The sequence below is a fragment of the Stegodyphus dumicola genome, chromosome 1 (genome assembly GCF_044657685.1).
Source record: "Stegodyphus dumicola isolate Sdum_Otavi_A_Nest chromosome 1, ASM4465768v1".
Lineage (NCBI taxonomy): Eukaryota > Metazoa > Arthropoda > Arachnida > Araneae > Eresidae > Stegodyphus > Stegodyphus dumicola.
The window spans coordinates 276,126,084-276,148,204 of NC_140768.1; the positions used below are offsets into that span (position 1 = coordinate 276,126,084).

Sequence of the window (22,121 nt, forward strand, 5' to 3'; positions counted from 1 at the left end):
CTTCACTTCTTTGTGTTGCTGGCGCTATCAGCTGCTGGTCTTCCTTTAAATATATTGCAAAAATATAGGAAGTACTTTATTAAAAAACGAACACGCAGACTTCGCCAATGAAGACGTGTATTTTATATTTGTCAAGAACATTTTATCAAGAGTTAAAAAGCGTTAAACCGACCACAATTGCAATTATATCTTTATGAATCCATTTTCATCCAATATCTCTCTCGTCATCAAAACGAATTTCATGACATACGTATAGTTTCAAAATTACTTTCTATTCATGTTTAATTATTACAAACTAGAAAGCACGGCGGTCATACGAAGTACCGCTGTTCTAGATATTATAAATTGTAATTAAAATGATTTGCGTTCAGTTGTAAACCATTTCAAAAGCAGATGATCGCTAATGCAAACAAATATTCACTTTCCCCCTGACACGCTCAGTTTGCGTTCAGCTGAAAATTCAGTTTAAATTACAATGTCGGAATAAAATCGGGCAAAATTTTAAACTCTTTACTGCGAACGGATATTTAGCATAGGAGTTTGGGTAAACCTTCCTGATGAGATGTACTACGCACAACTCGTTAGTTGGTTTCGTCTCCTTTAATTTCTGATCGTTTGCAAGTTTCTAGGTAATTCATATATAAATATAGTTAAATGCATAATAAGCAACAATTGTATGCATTAAAAATATTTAAATATTCTTAAATACCATGATAATTTAATTAAAACAATAATAACTGCATGTATTGTATCAGTGTATATGGACTATTTGAATGCCGTGGCAACTTCACCCCATTGGCTAGCACAGTTACGCAAGCAACCAATAAACTATCGGCGACAAACAGACACTTAAGCCGCATATAATAAAAATTTTAGTTGTAGAGTCATTAGGTATTTTGGAAGCAAAATAGATGAAAAATTAACAATGCCTTCGCCGGGAATCGAACCGCGGACCTCTGGAATACCGGCCCAGTGTGTCACCACACCACGAGGGCACGCCAAGAAGGTGAGAGAAATACCTTATATACTCCCCCTTTTAAAGGGTGACTGGAGTTTTTTAGGGGGCCCAATCGCCAAATCCTGGGTGAGGAGAATATCATCCAACACCCTTTTAGTTCGGGCGCCAATGTAGAGACATTAGGTTTTATTTCGGAAGCAGGCAAGATGAAAAATGAGCAATCGCCTTCGCCGGGAATCGAACCACGGACCTCTGGAATACCTGCCCAGCGTGCAGAACCACTACACCACGAAGGCGCGTTAGTTACGAAAAATGGATAATCTGCTTTCAGCAAGATTTGTACGGACCGATTAAGTATAAAGTCTCAAGCAGATTTAAATATATATATTTTTTTCTTTTGGTAACGAAGAATCGATGTGATGAATAAAACATTTGGACGAGGCGATGATTTAAAATTGGTTTCTACGAACATTTTAACTATCGCATACACCATTAGGCAACATGCCAATAAAATGCAGTTCGTAGACCAAAGACATAGACAAAAATGAGAGGAAAAGAAAATAGCCTTGAGGCAAATCACCAGCTATCCCGATAGGAGAACAATAGTGCTGTACTTACTGTGTGAGGAAAGAAAAGTAGCGTTTTTGGAAAGCTGAGTAAATGCAACTTGCTACTTTGTTTTGATATTTCACGTTGATATAGTACTTAATAAGCCGAAAATATTAGAAATGTTCAATACTGTTAGAATAAATCCCATTTTAATGTTTCTAATGAAAAGAAATATGATTCCTCAGTGCACTCAAATGTTTGTACAATCTAAATGTAATTTACTGCGGGACTAAAAAATCTCGTGCAGTTAAAATCCTTAAAGAAATTTTACCTTGGAATTGAAATTAAAATTTCACAATATGGGACTAAATGTTTTGATACACGGGATGTGTATAGCTCATTCTTTGGCATGAAATTCAGCTTCAAAAAGTTGCTGTATTAAATCAGCCTGGTAGACTACATCTGTTACCAGGTTCTTTCATAACCAAAACGACTACATCTAGATAAAGGAAACATTATGGATGGTAAAGAAAATGTAAATTACTTTGCGTTATAAAAACGACTCACTTGTAGAAGATTAAAACGTTAGTTTGTGATGCTTCAGTCCTTTCTGAACGTGTAGTACCTGAACAATAAACCATTGCACCATTTTAAATTGACAAAATATCAGAAATATTGTCGAAAGTGTCATCGGCGCCGATAACATCCCATTATAATGAAGAAACGGACGAAGGCCGACGAAAGAAAAAGACTACGGGAATCATAACTGTGGCCGTGAGTTTATTTCCGTCATCCAAGTAGGAACAAGATTTTCACTCCGATGACTTCTTGTATAAACTGTAGTGGAAAGAGCTGACGATTTGGTTATAGCAAGCTCTAACTCATGTTAAAATTAAATGTAGCACATTATAGCTTCAACTTATGTCCATGACTAAATGTCAGTTTTAGCTTCTCTTTTCTGTATTTGCCAGAGTTCCGCAGGGAATCGAACCTACATCTACAATCTTAAGTAGAGAAGCGAATAACTAGTTTCATATAATAATTTTTAATGAAATGAATTAAATAATTTCTTAAGGAATATTATTTTCGATCAAATAAAACATTAAAAGTTTATTTTTAATTACAGTTCTCTTACCCCAACATACGAAGTCCTGTTCTGGTAAAATAAAGATTCGTAGACACTATTATGTCTCGGAACTAATAGATGAGAAGAAGCAATCCGTATTAAGCGTTCTCTCTGCTGTAAGCATAAGGCCTTTAATTGATTTTGCAAGGTACAATCGTTACAGTGCGTACCGAATTGTTACAATTTTGCCAATTTACAAACTATAAATTGTTAATTTTCTCAAATACAGTCAGTCTGTTACTTGATAACAGTCTGTTACTTGTTAACAGATTGAGACATTTAAAAGAAAGTACATGAAATGAAGGAATTTTTGTCTGCGTAGCCGATTCTTAGTAAGCAGCCATTCAGCTGTGACTAAGATATTTAATTTAAATTTTTTTTCATATTTAATGACTGTGCTTTTGTTTAAAGGACTGTACAACTGAACACTAATAAATGCACTCCTTGGTAATTTAAATTCCTTTATTATTTTAAATTTTTAATACACCTAATTTACATAAATTAAATTTTATTTAATTTAAAGTATATTCAGCTGATAATTTTTATGGACATTTGGAGCCTTGTTGCAACATAATAAAAGTCGTTTCTGATATCGTGTGTGTTAAAAAACGGCCGAGCGGTAGAACCTCTAATTATAGGTAGTTCAGTTTGTAGTCATATCTTGGCTAACGAGCTGGCTACATGGAATTTTTCTTGGCATTTCTCGCGGGGAATGTAAATACAAGCCAGTTTTCCTTAGAAACGAGTCCATGAAGCAGTATAACACTCGCGTATTTTTCCATAACCCAATGTTTACATACATGATGTATTAAGTAACTAGGAAAAAGCTTTAAAAATTTTGATAGTGTTTTAAATTATTAACTCTTTTAAATTCCAGTGATAAAATCTTCATTAAAAATGTTAGATTAAATAAAAAATATTTGTCTTCCTAAAGCCACTTTATATTCTGACCGAAGGCCGACGAATAGGAAATTTATAACTCTTCATTTTACAATTTAATTGTATCTTAAATTACTATATCATCTAAAGCGTCGAGCAGTGGCTAACACCACACTCAGCCAACAGATAAATAAATTAAGAGTTCTTAAATAAAGAGCAAAATTGCACATTACAAACAAATTAAACATTTGCATCCAGAAATACACGTTGTTTACTTTGTGCTGTACTTATAATATACAAATGCAAATTTAAGGACACAGTACAGCCCATATTACTTTTGATTAAATAACATTATGTTAAAAGTTCACTGTTGCATAAATTTTGTTGTATTCTTAAAACATACCAAAAATTAACTTTGTAATTAAACATTCTACTGGTTACATTGCACGTTAACACACTGCTATATATAAAACACTCAGTACACTAAAATTTTTATAATACATATTACATTGAACACTGCGCTATATTTAAGACACCTTACAAAACTCATTTCTATACTTAATGCACTGTGTGTATTGGCTACATATTACACTGAACATTACTCTTGATTAAATAACATAGGCACTGGTAGTAACTCTTTGTTATATAGAACATAATTCTTAATACAAAAAGCTTTAAAAAACTGTTAGAAATACACATTAAGGGAAAAAAAAAATTTACAGACTGCAGAAACATACAATCATTACTTACTGCTGTGAATATCACATGCAAAGTACAGGTGTCTTGTTTGGCAACCCACTGCATTTTATACATGAAGCGTAATACATTCTATACAGATGAATATTCATAATTGCTTTGCTCAATATCTTTCATCACGTTAACTCTACATGTGTTAGATACATTAAATACTGTATTTATCATGCACTATACATTTCATAATATGCACGCTAACGCACTGCTATATATAAATCACTCAATACACTAAAATTTAACTATGCGTCCTGCGGCTGAAAGCATCACAACAAAGCCGAGCATAGAATATCAGTATAATGTAAAAAATGGCTGGCACCAACTATCAACTACAAAGCTACTTTCAAACTCGCGACATAAATTCAGGACTTAAACTCTTTCGTCTTCTACTTAAATACTATTTCCGAACTAACTTAGATTCGCATATACGTCATTTAAATTTGCATTCTGGAAGGAATTTGAAATTAGAAGGGAGAGGAAAGTTTCTTTAAATAAAAATAATTGTTTAGAACAAAATAAAGTCTTTACAGCGTTATTATAATAAATGATCTAATATCATTAATGGCTATAATGGCGCCAAAATTTGCAACATTCTTGTGATTTTCTGATATTTTAATCTTTTTTCATCAAATTTAAATATTCGAAGTAACTGAGATCACAGAAGCCAACAGAATAGTTGAAAATAATCTCGGTAATCGGTAATTCTCCTCCTCCCCGCACTACCCAAAATGTAAATAGGAATTTTTTGTAGTATTTTATTTAAAGAAAATTTTAGAATTATAAAAAATTTAATTTTTTTCTCGTAAAACAGAATACGAAGGGTGCATTTTTTTTCACCACGAAACTGAATCGTGTAATCGTTTCTCATTTGTCTAAATATATTATTTACTTCTAGTTAAATTAAAATGAAATAAAACAATGAAAATAATTTTCATTTAGGTAAAGCTTAAAAATTAAATACTGCATAGTCTTCTTTTTATTTTATTATACTAACATGAATAAATAAAGACATTTTCAGTTTATCTAAAACAAAATGCTTAAACTATTTGTGTTGTACTGGAATGAAATTAAATTATTCTTATTGTCATTATTTTTTATCGGCGTAAAAGAATATAGTAGTATAATTAACAATATAATATACATTAGTTTTGGCCCGTATAAAATATTGCATTATTGCTGAAAGGGCGAGAGAAAAAATTAAAAATAGCGAGATAAATTAACGGCAAAAGAACAGAAACACTCGAACCAACGTACTATTTAAAATAATAATTAAAAAAAAGGGGGAGAACAACCTTAATTAGAATTTAAAAAAATAAATCAAACTATTTTTTTTTCCTAATTTTAAATAAGAAACTTTTTAAATAAGAAAAGTTTAATTTTACGTGATTTTTAAAGAACAAGGAATCCGGATTACTGGAAATGCCGGATACCTGAAATCCATTTCTGTACAGAAGTTGAGGCCAGTGAACTCCAGTTAAATTTAAATACTGTTTGTAGCTGTTAAAAAAGAACATGGACATCACAGACCATATAAGAACTGTTAAAAAAAATAACGAAACCAATTTTTTACTTCCTGTTTTGTTTTCATTTAATATCTGTTCTGTATTTTTAAATGAATGAACAACTCTCATTACCTTAAAAATAAATAAATAAATAAATAAATAAAAATTTTTCGACTGTAGACATTACATAATTTAGTTTCCTTTAAAATGCGAATAAACAAAAATTCAAAGTAGAGATAAAATTTTCGAAAAACTACTAATATTTATGATGCTTAGGGAAAACAAAATCAATAACCTTATTTACGTAAAAACTGAGAATAAAGGGAAAGACTTACAGTAAATAGAATTAGATCCATTTTTTAAAGAACAAATATTCCGGTTATTTTTTTTCCTTCAATCAAAAGTAAAAATAAATATGCAACCCAAAAGCATGTTTCTAGATCTTAAACCATTTAATTTACTTGATTACTTTTCATTTCAGGTATACGTGAAAAAAGTTTAATATTTGAATCTTGTTGCTCACAATAGAATTAATAGCAATAAAGAACTGAATGTGAAGGCAAAGTAAATCTCTAAGATGAGGAAATAGAATATATTTAATACCCATAATATTGCAATTAAAAGCTGTTTGCAATTCCTTTATGTAGAGTAGACATTTTAAGCCGTCTACTGACAAGCCTCGGTAGCGCAGTAGGCAGCGCGTCAGTCTCATAATCCCTCGAAAGAGATATCTGAAGGTCGTGAGTTCGATCCTCACCCGGGGCAAGTACCTTTTTCGATTAGAAGTTCACAATTTAAAGATAGTTATGAACTGAGAATTTATTACTTTTAATTTTTTCGAAGTTTAAAACCTTATCTGATTAATTTGAATTTTCTAAGCGCAGAATTAAACGTCTTGAAAAATTTTCATTCCATGTTCTAATCTAACATTTCTGCTAGCAAAATAAACATTTATTTAATGAAAATATAAAGTTGATTGCGAAATGTGAAGCTGTTTTACCTACCCCCTTACCGCGCAAGAACATGAAAAATACGATATTATTCTACTATTGCTAATACTGCTGTATCTAAAAAATCGGTTTATCAATTTACACCCAAGAACTTTTCTGTTTTCTCACTGATACTATGTAAAAAATAATTACTAAGAAACAGAATAAGTAGAAATATTATTTTAAAATATTAATATATTTTGCAGTTATAGGCAGAAGGCAGTTTATCACAAAATTATTAGAATTTTAATTATGAAGCTGACACTTGCATTATTTAATTATGAGGTTAATGTGTCCCATCTATCCTTCAATTGCTTACAAAAATTGCAACAAAAACAGTTAGTTTTCCAGTATCATTATTATAATAATTAAAATATTAATTTTTATAGAATTCTGATTAAATCTTCAAGGAATGGAAAGCATGATTACTTATTTCATAACCGAGTTAAAGATGTACTTGGCTATTAAATTATTATTGGTATTTTTATTTATTCTTCTCCCACCCTTGAACTTAGGAAGTCAGAACTTAAGACAACTGATGTAGCAATTACAAAATAAATAAATAAATAAATAAATAATAAAAAGCTGAATTAATTTTTTTAGCAAAACAAAGTTTGTTAAATAAATAAAAAACTTTTTACTAGATATTTGTAAAACATACGAATCAAAATAGCGCAAAGAATAATATCAAATTTATATTTACATTTTTCTTGAAATTTAGAACTTGGTATGTGCAAGAAATTTCTGTTGGTCACATTCTGGAATTCGAACAGATAGTTAAATATTAAAATTTTCAGACTGACATTTATCCAACTAATAGTAATATATTGAACTACTAAGTAACTTACCTTTAATTTAAACTAAAAAAAAATGTACTTAAGCTTCCCAAGAGGGACAAAACGTGAGAATAATTAATGAAAAACTAGTCCCTTTCTTTTATGTATTAGATTTTTCTATGACATAAAACAGAAAAAAAAATAATATTTGTATGTAAATTATTGTAAACATCTTTGTTTTTTACTACACTTTTCAGCTACATCACCTGATGACGTTTCGATTTTCATGAAATTTGTAACCTCGGACGGAAATTACTTAAAAATGTTATCACAAATTGTAGATACTCATCGACAGTCTGTTTCTTTTCGTAGACGTACTAATTTTCAACTACGGGAAAAAAAAAAAAAAAAAAAAAAAAAAAAAAGTGCTCATGTAAATGTACTCAAAAACAAAGCGAGTGTTATTAATACAAAAATTCGTAACTTAAGATATTGTTACGAATTTGGTATTTAAAAAGCTAATATTAGTTCAATTATAAATTAAATGGTTTTATTTCTCGCGCAGTGCAGCGCGTGACGAATATTAAAAGAAAGCTAAGTCGGAAAAATTAAAAATACAAGAGCGCGTGCATTAAATAAATAAATAACTCTTTTTCATTTCGAGAAAGTACTGGAAAATTCTAGCACGTGATTTTAAAATGTTATAAAAGGAGGAAAACATCTCAGTTCGTAGTTAGTTGCTTAATTTGTTGTTGTTTAGAAAACTGCTCTTGTTGATTGTAGCGAATTCGCGGATTAGCGTTCTTTAGCTGTTTTGAATTACGTTCTATTGGACATTTGAGTAGTTAAAAGATAACTACTGTGAGATATTGTAATACTGCATGATAAATTGAGAAAATTTAAGCATTTTTGTTGTGATAATAATAAATTTTTGTTCATTTTTCATTGGACTTGTGCATTCATTTCATAACGAACCCGTACGCACGCAACAATTTTTGGTGTCAGAAGTGGGATTTGAATGCCAATAACAAGAGCGATGGAAGAGCAGTTAAGGCAATTGATAACAGCCTTTGCCTCGTTTAAAGAAGAAATGAAAGAAGAGATGAAATCTAGCCAAGGAAAGATGGAAGGGGCCGTCAACTCTGTTAAGGACGAAATGAAAGCCGTTCAAGCTGGTCAAGAAAAGATTGAAGCAGGTCAAGAAGAAATGAAAAGAGAGATTACCTGCATAATAGAAAATAAATTTGAAGCTATGGAAGGCAGAATTGACACAGTTGAAAATAAAGTTGGACTAATTGAAGAAAGAGTTTCTTCGGTGAAAGAAGAAATAGAAGAAAGAGTTTCTTCTGTAAAAGAACATATAGAAGGGAGAGTTTCTGCTGTGGAGGAACGAATTGAAGGAAGAGTTTGTGCCGTCCAACACCAAATCGAACAACAAATTGATGAGAGAGTTTCTGAAGTTGCCAAAGAAATGGATACTTTAAAGAAATTCGTAGCGTCGGCAGGGAGCAGGAGTGATGATTTTAAATTCTTACCAATGCCTGCTCGTCCACCTCTGAAGCTATCCACATATGGTGGGAAGACCTCCTGGCAGGTGTATAAGACACAATTTTCTATCGTGGCGGATGCGAATGGATGGGATTCCCAAGCTAAGGCCTGTCATCTCGCCGCTTCTCTAAGAGCCGACGCAGCGGATATCCTTCAGACTCTTCCCGAAAACAAAAGGTTAGATTTCGAAGCTCTGTCCGGCGCCTTGGAGTTGGGCTTTGGGGAGAAGTGTTTAAAAGACTACAGCAGGCTTCAATTAAAATCCCGTCAACAGAAGCCCACCGAATCACTCCAGGAACTCGCCACGGATGTTGAAAGGCTGTCCCACCTCGCCTTTACGGAGTGCCCGAGAGAAACGAGGGAAATTCTGTCGCTACAATATTTCATCGATGGCATCCGGGACCCTGAAATACAGAAAGCACTGCGAATGGCCGATGTTAAAGATTTGAAAAGCGCTTTAGTGTATGCCATGAAATTTGAGGCAGCCCAGCAAGCAACTCTTAGGGATAGCTACCCAGTCAGATCTGTGCGAGTCCACGACCCAGGGGACCAATTGATGGCTCGTTTAGATGATTTATCCAGACAAGTCGATGCTTTGATACGGAGTAGCAGTGAGAACAAAGTGGCTGTAAAATGTTGGAGATGTGGTTCTGAAGGTCACCTACGACGGCATTGCAGAACACCCCAGGGCACGGATAATAAAACGGATGAGTTGACAAGACCAGTGAATGCTTTAAGACGGAATAGTGGTGAAACAAAACCGACCCTAAAGTGCTGGAATTGCGGTGTTGAAGGCCACCTACGAAGGAACTGCAGAACTCCCCAGAGCACGGAAAATAAGGCATACGATTTAAAGAGACAATTAAATGCCACGGGAAGGAAAAGGACTGACAAGAAACCAAAGTGCTGGAACTGTGGAGCTGAAGGCCACGTACGAAAGAATTGCAGAACACCCCAGGGTACGAAAATTGAGACAATTTCTGAGCAACGACGCAGGAAACAAATTAATGACCATATCAAGGAACGGAGGTTGCCAGATAATGAAAAACCCTGTTTTAAAGCGCTTAAGATCTCTATAGTGAGTGGCAACAATAACGGACTGTCCATCAATGGGAATATCGATGGAGTTCCTTGCAATATGATCATTGACACAGGAGCTAATGTTACCATCATTAGGAAAGATTTAGCTGAACAGTTTAAAGATAAATTTATTTGGACGCCATCCTGTGTTACCCTTCAGACTGCGTCTGGAGATAAGATCGACATAACTGGGAAGTTAAACGTGAACATCACGTTTGGAAGTGCCGCCTACCATCACACGGCATATGTGGCGGATATTACAGATCCATGCATACTCGGATTGGACTTTTTAAGGAAATACAATTTTTCCTTAGACTTCAAAAACAACAAGCTGCTTTCAGCATCTGATGGCATGACTATCCATCCTCAAAAGGGATGCTCGCCTGGAAATGTGGACGCCTTGTCCGAAAGATCGAGCTCGGGAAGCTGCCGAAATCATACTAGGGTCGAAAAGAAACTCAAGACTACCAGCTATTTTCCATCCCAGAAGCTCTTCGGTCGAGACCTTCGTCTGCCTTGTGACAGCCTGTTTAGTCGCCCTACGGATGCGCCTTCATCGCCTGAGGAACACATCCAAGATGCCCAGGCCCGGTTTGAGGGGATGCACCGTTCTGCACGAAAGCGAGTCAACTTGGCGACGGAGAAAATGAAGATCAGATGCGACACAAGAGCTACTAGACAGAGATCCAACAAAGGAGACAAGGTGTGGTTGTGGAACCCAATTCAACGAAAAGGACTGAGTCCTAAATTACAGTCACCTTCGGATGGTCCATATACAGTGCTGAACACGAATGACGTCTTGGTTCGGATCCGTGAGTCTTCGAACTCTTACGACAGGTTAGCTTATTACTATGGCCATAGTACGTAATGTAAATAATTGTAAATAGTATCAGACCATGGTCCTTTTTGTTTATAAATGTGTATTTAGTATTTGATTGCATTTAGTATTTGATTCGTATTTAGTATTTGTTTTGTATTTAGTATTTAATAGCCTTTGATTTGTTTAAGTTAGTTATTGCATTTATTGTTCATGTTGTTTGATATTGTAATGTAATGTTCATGCCACAGTTGTAAGTTTAGCTTCCTGTCCAGGGATTGTACTGCCCGGGACGTGCAGTCCTTGGGAAGGGGGCAGTGTTACGAATTTGGTATTTAAAAAGCTAATATTAGTTCAATTATAAATTAAATGGTTTTATTTCTCGCGCAGTGCAGCGCGTGACGAATATTAAAAGAAAGCTAAGCCGGAAAAATTAAAAATACAAGAGCGCGTGCATTAAATAAATAAATAACTCTTTTTCATTTCGAGAAAGTACTGGAAAATTCTAGCACGTGATTTTAAAATGTTATAAAAGGAGGAAAACATCTCAGTTCGTAGTTAGTTGCTTAGTTTGTTGTTGTTTAGAAAACTGCTCTTGTTGATTGTAGCGAATTCGCGGATTAGCGTTCTTTAGCTGTTTTGAATTACGTTCTATTGGACATTTGAGTAGTTAAAAGATAACTACTGTGAGATATTGTAATACTGCATGATAAATTGAGAAAATTTAAGCATTTTTGTTGTGATAATAATAAATTTTTGTTCATTTTTCATCGGACTTGTGCATTCATTTCATAACGAACCCGTACGCACGCAACAATATTTAACTTTTGACAAGTACTAATAAAAGCTAAATCAAATTTGTATCTTAAAATCTTTGAACAAGATTAATATCACAAAGTAAATTAATTAGCTCTATTTCTAGATTTTCTGAAGAGTTTCGTTCATTTTTGGTAATGAATATAATGTAAAACTGGATTCCAGACTAAAATCTTAAACGTTTTCTTCAAATTCTTGTCATAATGATGCTAATTAATTTACGGGAAATTTATTCGCAGGCAGCATAAAATTACTACGAGGGCTGCCAGTTTGACTTTGACACTGCTTTACTAGAAAGCAATATATGTGATTAAAATTAAATTGCTAGTTTTAAACAGGCGAAGTTAGAGCAGATGCAACATAGTGACGTCAGACTACTTCCTGTTAACCCCCCCCCTTCGAGGATCGCGTCGGCGAGGAGTCGCACTAAGGAATAAGCTAGCCGTTCTGTTTAATCATGGTCTTGAATAAGCAGAAAAAAATGCCAGGGGTAGTAAACTAAAAGTTATAGTAAAAAGGTCTAATTTTCCATTCACTTATATTTTTGACATTTATTTATGACATACTTCATTGTCATGAAACTCGACTTTTAAAAAAAGGTCTTGAACGAATGTTCAAGACCTTTTTTTTTTTTTTTTTTTTCCTTTCATTGGCGGGCACTTGCCCTATGTCGGTATCGGCCACTCCGGTGCTCTCTTTGGAGGCATCTGATAGATCGGTCACCTTTGCCTCTTATGAAGAGACAAACAATTGCATCCACGCCTTCTCCGGGATTCGAACCCGGGCCCTTCGGCACTGCAGTCAGGCACCTCTAACTACTGTACCGTCTGGGCGGTTGTTTGTTCAAGCTAACTTGTTACAATTTTTCTCCATTAAAAATAAGCTAAGCGTTGACTAATTTTATAGGTTATATAATACCTATATATAGCAGATAATCAAATTGTGAAAAGTTAGCATCTTTGGCGGGATACTTAAACACGTTAATAACTGCTGCCGGAAAGATGAGTAGGCAAGGACGGAAACTGCAGATTTTTCTAAAATTAATTTAACTCCCTTACTGAATGTTTACATTTTCTTAATCAGAGTTCCCCCCTCCAATAAAAATATTTCAATGTGTAGTTAATCCTATACAGAAATACTTAACATAACTTTTAGCTAAAGTTTTGAAATATATATAAAACTTTGAAGAGTTGCATTGATTGAATATGTAAGGAATGTATTAAAATCGTAAACGTTTCGTAAATGAATTAGTTTAATAATTAATGATGATTCATGCATAATTTACGCTTATTGTTAAACTGCACAATTAATAGATAGCATTCGATTATGGATAATTTAGTTTAATTAAGGTTAAATTATTTGTAATTATTATTTAATAAAAACTGAAAATTACTTTAAAATCCTTGGGAACTTGCAACGATTACTTTCTTATTTTAACATGTTTTCCCTTTCATCGGTTACTTCATTAAGAATAAAACAGTTCCACCCCCCCCCAAATAAACGTACGACTTATGAAAAACAATAATGCGTATAAAAGCGTATTAAATGAAAAGAACTGGGTAAGTTACACAGCGGCTGACATTTGTTTTCGGACACTTCTATTTCTGAAATTTGTTTGCATACGTCTTTATTAAATATTAAAACATAAACTAATTTTTTTTTCTAATATATCTTTTCTCTCTATTTTAATCTTTGCTTTTTGTAAAATAAATATCATCAAAATATTCTAAAATAATTTACTCAAAAAGTGTTATTTAGAACTCACATAATAATTCGGGCACTCTAAATTTTTGATGAAATGTTCTGATAGACAATTTTTCTTGTCGTAATTTCGTAATTCTTTTTAAATGAAAATACAGCAAAAGAATTACCAACTGTATTTGAAAATTTTCTTTTGTTTAGTAAAATATATTAATAGGTCTATATTTAACGTAAACATGGAAACACGCTACACAATTTAATGACCACTTCAGTTAGAAAGCGTTCATAGGTAATGCAACACTTATTTTAGGTTTTACGAGCCATTGTTTTTAAAATTAGTATGATTTTTTCTTTTCAATAAGTATGCTTTATTAGCGATTTAAACTAGTTTCAATTAGTTAATATCTTCTGTTTGCTATTAAAAATTAATTAAATATATTTAAATCAGTTAAGTAGCCAAATTTACTTACAATGAGTAAGTAAAACAAAATTCGAGAAGCCAAATATTTATTCACGTTTCCCAATGTTTACAGCCTCTTAGGAAACAAATAAGCAAATTTCTTAAAAAAAAAAAAAAAAGAGAGAGAGAGAGAGAGAAAGAAAGAATTAAATTAATTCGACATATTTTGAGAAAGTCCTCAATTTGAAATGTAAATAAATAAATACGATATAATGCGGAACGACTGTTGCATTGAAAAATATTATTGCGCTAAAATGATGCAGGCCATAAAAAAATAATAAAAAAACATTTTTTTGTAAGGCAGTAAAAGCACGATAACGAGTGCTGTAATAAAAGTGACTGTTTCAGCGCAAAATCGGAGCAGACGTTTTTATTCGTCTTTCGATTCTGACGTCACAGTTAGCGCTCCAACTGCGCATGTGTCAGTATTTTCGCGAATATCAAACACAGCTAGATGCTCTTATGCTTTCATAGGAGCAACTTCTCATAGTGCTGATCTAATAAATCCCTTTAGAGGTTGAAAAAGAAACTTTTGAGGAAGAGATTGCAGATGTTCGCATCTCTTTCAAGAGAACAACTGTCCGAATTTCGGACTCTATTAATTTCTTCGGTTGTTAATGCAAAAGAAACTTTGGATTTGTGATTTTGTGAAGATATTTACTTTTTATTCTTTCATAAACTGAAAGGATATATGATTCAAACAGGGACATTGTTTTGATCTTAAGAGAAAATTTTGGAGATTTTTTTTTATGTGGTAAGTTTACCATTTTCTGATTAAATATACATAACTGTATTAAATTTATAATTATATGGAAATTTTTGTTTTTATTTCCTATTTTCTGTTAATTATTCAATCCATTAAATGTGATGGAAAAACATTAAAAACTTCTAATTATATGATTCGCTTCATTTAAGTAAATATAAATTAAAATTTTACAATAATAATTTTTCTCCGTTTTCTCTCTTTCAAAAGTTTCATTTCTGCATTGTCATGTCAGCTTTATTATACTATCACATCAATGTAATTTTCTGAGTGTATTCCAATTTAAACAATATTAAAATTTAAGATTTATATTATATTTATATAAGTTAGTAAATTTTAGATTAAAGAAATCTGATTAATAATCTAATCTTTAACTGCATAATAAACTAAACCCTTAAAAATAAACGCAGTTTATGTATTTTTAAAGTTATTAAAATTCTAATCATCTTAGTTAACATCAAATACTGTATTGTATATTTAAACGGATAAAACTTCAAAAATGAAACACATATGTATCTACATAATTTTCGTAAAATACGAACTAGGAATTTAAATAATCATTAAAACAGAATGCTCAATTCATATTACGTTATCTGCTTGAATTTCACACACACACACACACACACACACACACACACAAAAAAAAAAAAAAAAAAAAAAAAAAAAAAAAAAAATTGTTTTAAATATATTAATAGCATTATTGCTTGTGTTTTTACCATTAAAAAATCGTTAAACATTTAACACGTACGTTGGATTGGAACTTGATTTTGTTTAAAAGTAAGTATGAAACTGTATAGAGCAATAATTCATTAATAATAAATAACATAAGAAAAACAAGCTTCTGGTACTCATTGAGAAGGAATGATGAAATGGAAATGCTTTCTGTCTTAACAGTTTCCATAACCAAGGCCGGCTAGAAATTATACGTACAAACATGTTAAAAATGAAATTGCTGAACGCAGTTTGGAGATTGCGAAGGGCTAAAAATCTAATTGTGGGTGACATTTCCAAGAAAGGTTTTAATATTCACTGAAGCAAAACGATTGTGCGCGTGTCTTTTGTATTTATTTTTTAAATTCCTTTCTTTTTTTAAGTGCCATTGTTAACATTTAGTCATTGAGTCTTTTATTGAAAATGCCAGATGTCAAGTATTATCCTTACGTCAGTTTTTATATTTGATGTGCTCTTTTGTCCATTTATTATTTTTATAATATTTATGTAGAAATGTAAATGTTTAAAGTATTAAATTTTTTAGTTAATTATAATTTCTTTTCTCTTTTCTAAAAAGTTGGGAAAATGAAGAGAGTGGACTCTTGCATTCTGAAAACTTCATGTTACGGTCTAGCACCTCTGAAGGATTTTACCTTTAAATAAGAGAAAAATAACATTTGTTATTGCCAATTCGCAAAGCTAAATATTAACTTTTAAACAAAATTAAAAAAAGAGGGAAATATAAATTTTGACATCCCAGGCTTTCGTTTCTACATTTTTTTATTAAAATTGTTTTAAATGAACATTAAGATATTAAAAGTGCTTAACTTATGTGTTTTACGTTTAATTGCTTTGTAAGTATTTTTCTTTTAACAAGTTTTAATTACTTTAATTTTAAATTGAAAAAAAAAACGATAATGTGTCGGAGCTCTTCAGTAATGGGGAACTGTCTAGATGTATTTTTGTCAATAAGCAAATTAATTTACAACGTTTTAATATCTTACAGTGCTGCGATGAAAGAACTATGTTGTTCATCTCTCATTAATCAACCGATTTAATGTTTTAAATACTCACCCGTTGTCAAGGTCTGTTTGAAACATTAAATAGGGTAGATTAATAATTTTTAACCATTTATTTACTTTTTCATCGGTTAATTTTTTATTGCTTCTTTAATTCTGATGTTATTACTAATGTTTATTGCTATATTTGCATCCCGTACAATTACCCTTTCACCTTTTTAAATTTTCATTTTTACTTTTGAAATCTCTTAAATATTCCGCCTGCACCTTTTTCTAATAATATCTTAATTTTTACTCATCTTGAACTTTATATATATATATATATATATATATATATATATATATATATATATATATTGAAGTTCAATAAAGATATAAAGTAAGAAATTTAGAACTAATTTTTCACAAAGACCAAAAATTGAAATTAATAAGTAATAAATTTCATAAAATCCTATAACTGTAAAAAAAATAATAGTTTAATACTTATTAAAACTAAAATATTTCTAACAAGTAAAATCCTAATTAAAAAATCAATGAAATTTAAAGTCCATATGTTGCTGCAAAATTTCAAGTTAATATTAGAATTATACGGAATTAGAAATATAATATATATTAGAATTATATATATATATTATATTTTGTAGCTGTTAAAAACTGTTAAAAAAACAGTAGCCCAGACAAGATGCTAAAAGCTGTTGTTTTTAATTTTAATAAAAAATGTTTTCCAGTAACATTGGGGACAAAATACTCAGTTCATCATGTACTATTTGAATTTCATTAAAAATTTTATAAGGTATTTCTCCCGCCTTCTTAGCATGCCTTCGTAGTGTAGTGGTCAGCACGCTCGACGCGTATTCGAGAGGTCCGAGAGTACCGGCGAGGGCATTGCTCCTTTTTCCCGTCTCCAGCTTCAAAATACCTAATATTTCTACAGAGGCTCCCGAACTTAAAAAGGTGGTGGATGATGTATCTCCACAACCAGGATTTGGCAATTGGGTTCTATAATTCCCAGTTGCCCTTTAAAAGGGGGGAGTATATAAGGTATTTCTCCCGCCTTCTTAGCATGCCTTCACGGTGTAATGGTCAGCACGCTCGACCGTGGTTCGTCCGTGGTTCGAGTCACGGCGAGTGATGTTTCACGTCACCAGCTTCAAAATGCCTAATGTCACTATAATATGTACATTGTAATATTGAATTAATTTTCAAAGTTTTACTGCAATAAAAAACCTGATATCCTTGCACCATATGACTTCCTTGTGCGGCCTATTAAATTATATACATTTTTTGCTGTACTCCATTTAAACTTATTTTCTCGAATTATTCTAATTTAATTAGCCGATTCCTAGATGCAAGTTGAAAATGACATCAAAAATTGCAAATTTCGAAATTAAATGTTTCGGTCATTTTTTGTCGTATGGGAGTCAAACTTCTTGCAATTTATTTTTTCATAGAGTAAAAATTTCCCAAATATAAGTATAGAAACCGGGAAACCGCATTAATAGTTAGATATCGTTATTTCTCGACAATGTTTTTTTGAAAGTCTGGCATGAATATTTTCGTCACTTAAAACATTTCTCTAAGTGTAAGTAAAGGTCTATGACCAAAGATAGCGAAAATTAAGGCCGGGTGCGGACGTTTAACCCGGGTAAGGGTGTTGGTTGGTTGGATATATGCACATATTTTTGGGGTACTGACAATTGCAATAAAAAAGGGAAATGCACAACTAGTTGTTATAGCAGTTCCATAGACAAAATTCCAACGTTCTACGGCTAATCGTTTTTGATTATGTGAGATACATACGTACGCACAGTAGGGTGGCGTGAAAAAGGCCAAAAAAATTTCAAATTTTATTATTTCCTGACCTTGTTCTTAAAATTGTTCTTTTCGATGAAACAGAAACACAGTAAAAAAATTGCAGCTCAATCGCTCGTCATCTTCAGGTTTCACATGAGTTAAATAAAAAAATCAGTGTTAATGCTAATGAAAACACCAAACTATTTTTAATAGTATTTTTAATGATTTTTTTTACAACATTTTTGCTTCCTGACCCAACTTATGGTTACAATTGGTAAAAAAATTCCAGTAAAAATGTTTCAGCTTACTCACTCGTCATCTTCAGGTTCCACAAGTGACAAGTATCAGGGGACGTGGGCACTGTGTCTTTACCATAGTGGTTAAACAGTAGAGCACAAAGTCCACTTTTATCTAGAACAGCGGTCGCCAACCGGTGGTCCATTAAAACGTTTTGACGGTCCGCAGAAAAATTGTAACATTATTAATATTTTTATGAAGATTCAGTTTAAAAAATTCTATTATGGAGTATGGATTATACTTTTTTTTTTTTTTTTTTTGTAATTTTAGCTATTAGTTTTAACGAAATTCCTTCTGAATTTAGCAACTTTTAGCTATTTTTCCAAGTGTATCTAGCGACATTGGAAAGCCAGAATTGGCACCCATGGATATACTGCTGTTATTAATAATAGCGCACACTGGAATTCTCTTTCTTTTTGAATTACAAACATATGCTATTGTAGTCATTAATAACACAGTTTTTCTCCGTGTCTATAGGCAACTTGATGGATTTTTATGAGAACCCTCTGCATCCTTGTTTATAATTGAATCACTGAAAATTTCCGTTTTTGTTTTGTCTAACTGTTGATCGATGGCGCCATTCCTGAGTAAGAGATGATTATTATGTTTACAATAATTAAAAATTTTCGACATAACACTTTCAGTTGATTGATATTGCGTTTGCCGGTTTGTTCTTGCTTTTCGTGAAGCTCCTTTTCAGTGATATGGAAATGTGAAGATTTTTGTACTTTTTATATAATTTTTCCATGTGAACGAAACATGTGTATCAGTGAGATATTAATAGTGTTTTAATTGTTACTCATAATCAGGGTCGTAGCCTGATTATGAGTTCTGATTATGAATTTTCATAAAGGCATGCTGCTGAACACTAAATGTTTCGAAAATTATATTAACAAATGAAAATTAGAACTACATGTATTGGAAAGTTGAATATTGTTTTTGCGTATTAATATGTTGTTTTTAAGGTCTGATTTAAGGATTTTTTTAATTCATGTTAGTGGTTCGCCAAATATAAAATGATATATGTAGTGGTCTGTGAAGCTCTAAGTGTTGACGACCGCTTAGGACGTATGGATAATAAAGAGGAGGCCACTTAGGTTCCTCGCGCCGAACGCTCAAACCAAGCGCCTAATGCATTCCAAGGGCAATATGCAAGAACAAAATGCCCTCTTGGAATTCATTAATAATAAAATAAGCTTACAATGTCATACAAGAGCTGAGATACAAAAGAACCAAAGAAATTCATCTTGGTGTCGAACTTTGTAGATACGTTCCGAGACTTCATTTTATTGTGTATGAATCCATCCCTTGCTTCTGCACCACATGTTGCCAATACGCTTCTATCACCAGTATCACATGAGTCTCTAGTACTTGAGAATGGTAAAAAAAACTTTCCTATATCAAACTGAGCACCAAACTTTCCATTTTAAACTGAAGTTCAATGTAGCCGGCGGTTTCAAGAGACTGTCCCAGCAAATCATCTCAAAATACTCCTCTGTTTTGAAATTTAATTTGGGGAAGCATAAATTGTCATATTTCCCCTTCCAGTCAGTTTTTCTTGCTTTCAGTATTCTTACCAAGCCAAATTCACGAATATGTGCTCATTTAATTTCCAGCATCTTCCGTAAGCTTTTCAGAGTGAGCAAAATAACAGTTTCTCTGAATAACTTTGTGAACGATTACCTTAAAATTTTCTGGCAAGAATGAACTTTTCTTGATCATTCCGTGAACATGGCATACTTCATGTGTTGCTCTCGGGATTTTTTTAATTTCAAACCAGGATCGCGCATAAACTTTTATAATATATTCGGCTAGTAACCTCAAATCGTCTGTTAGTTCGGCAGTTGATACATAAAGGAGAAGAATTCTATTGCCTGTAAGTGAGCCATCTTGAGTGGGTTATCTTCCCAGAGCTTCTGTTTACTAGTTCTAAAATGTATGTCTCCGAGGTTACTGCATTGGAAATATAAAAGAGGTATTTTTGGTCAGTACTGAGGTATTTTTGTGAATTTCAGATAGAGCAACTGGAATAGGGACATAACTTATCACGAGAAAGATTTCACATGTTTTCAAGCATTTTCCTACTGTTTCAGAAATCTTTGATGACCCAGATGTATTTTCATCAATTTTCTGGAAAAGATGACGAAGAAATAATTCATTGGTGTGCAAGAAACATATAAAACAATTCAATTTGTGAACGACAAAGATCTCAGAAAGAGTTACTTATAGTCGAGGCCATCTTAGTCCAACATAAACAATGACTGGTAAAATAGGACTGACAAAAGACACCGAACAGCCAACTAATTAACAATAAAAAGTCGTTGAAAGATCATGGAAGCCACATGATTGCTTGCCTCAAGCTTGAAATAATAGTCAGATTAGAAACCATGTTGCATCTAGTAGCATATTTTGGCGTTAAATTTGATATTTTGGTGTGGGAAGCAATTTCTCGGGCTAATAATGGCATTTTGGCAAAGAAATTCATCACAAGAGAATAAAACCATTAAAAAGGTTAGTAGAGATATTCACTTGAGGTGTGGAACCTCAAGATGTCAATATTTTGGGCTGAAATTTGAACACAATTTGTTCTAGCTCATTTGAAACCATATAATGACTCAGGCAATATGAATTTCAAAAAGTTTTTTTTTTTTTTTTTTTTTTTTTTTTTTGTGTGTGTGTGTGTGTGTGTGTATGTGTACAGACATCACAAAAAAAATCCATTTTAAATCCTTTTTATTGTCCATTTTAAAAAAATGTACTTTATTCTGTCCGTACGTACAGATATCACGCAAAAAAATTATAAAAATGGATATTTCCGTTGAAATATGATAGACGAAATTTTTCTAGCGTCTTACCTTAATTTTAGTTGAAGAGGTGCAAATTATAGATCTCGTTTTAAAAATTATTTCTTTATTTTAATGTTAATACGGTAAAATGTAAACAATTATTCACTTGCATTAAAAATAATCTCTAATGGTAATTAAAAGATTAACGATTAATTAACTATTTATAATAAGATTCAGATTAGAGTCCACTCTATACACTTTTTTCATTTTTATTCATTCAGGCCGCAGTTTATTTTTAAATGCCAATATATTTTTCTCTTTAGAATATTTTACTTTCAAAAAACATATTCAGAAAGAAACACCAGATTTTTCGACTATGAAATTCCTTTAGTTCAGTTTTAATTATACTTAGCAATAAAGATTTAGTCTTATCAGTTGGAAGAGGCATTTTCTAAAAATTTGTGTATATGATCTCCTCTGAGGTGTTATTAAAAAAATTTCAGAATACAAGTTTTTAGTAATACTTTTTAATTTATTTCGTACATCATCTGTTAGTTCTGAGAAAAAAGTAAGTTATTAGTAATAAATTTAGCTATTGGTGTATTAAGTTTGATTTGTGCTGTTATTTCTTTAATTAATAATAGCACAGAGAAACCTTGCTCTGAGTATGCTGTATTATAGGGAGTCTCTGCATTAACTCTGTTCAATCGAAATGGCGTTGTAAGCACCGTGAGCTACAATTCATGTCTACTGATCTAGAAAAGTGAGGAATGTTGTTCAGGGGGAATAACTGTTGTGGA

The 22,121-nt window shown here is 32.2% G+C and overlaps 1 protein-coding gene and 1 non-coding gene across 5 annotated transcripts in view; both read left to right on the forward strand.

The window, feature by feature from the left end:
- The window catches only part of LOC118190902 (sulfotransferase 1B1-like), a 246,669-nt gene that overhangs the window by 57,445 nt on the left and 167,103 nt on the right, over positions 1-22,121 (forward strand). Inside the window, exon 1 of one of the 4 annotated variants that reach the window (XM_085807227.1) lies at positions 14,404-14,705. The exons of 2 other annotated variants lie outside the window; for them this stretch is intronic. The gene's annotated coding sequence lies outside the window, so the exon portion shown is untranslated. Of the gene's footprint in view, positions 1-14,403; positions 14,706-22,121 lie in introns of those variants that run through there. One more of the 4 variants, XM_035361697.2, reaches the window with a different exon arrangement.
- TRNAM-CAU (transfer RNA methionine (anticodon CAU)) lies at positions 6,441-6,529 on the forward strand. The gene is given in 2 exon segments: positions 6,441-6,477; positions 6,494-6,529. It is a non-coding gene; the product is annotated as a tRNA-Met (tRNA).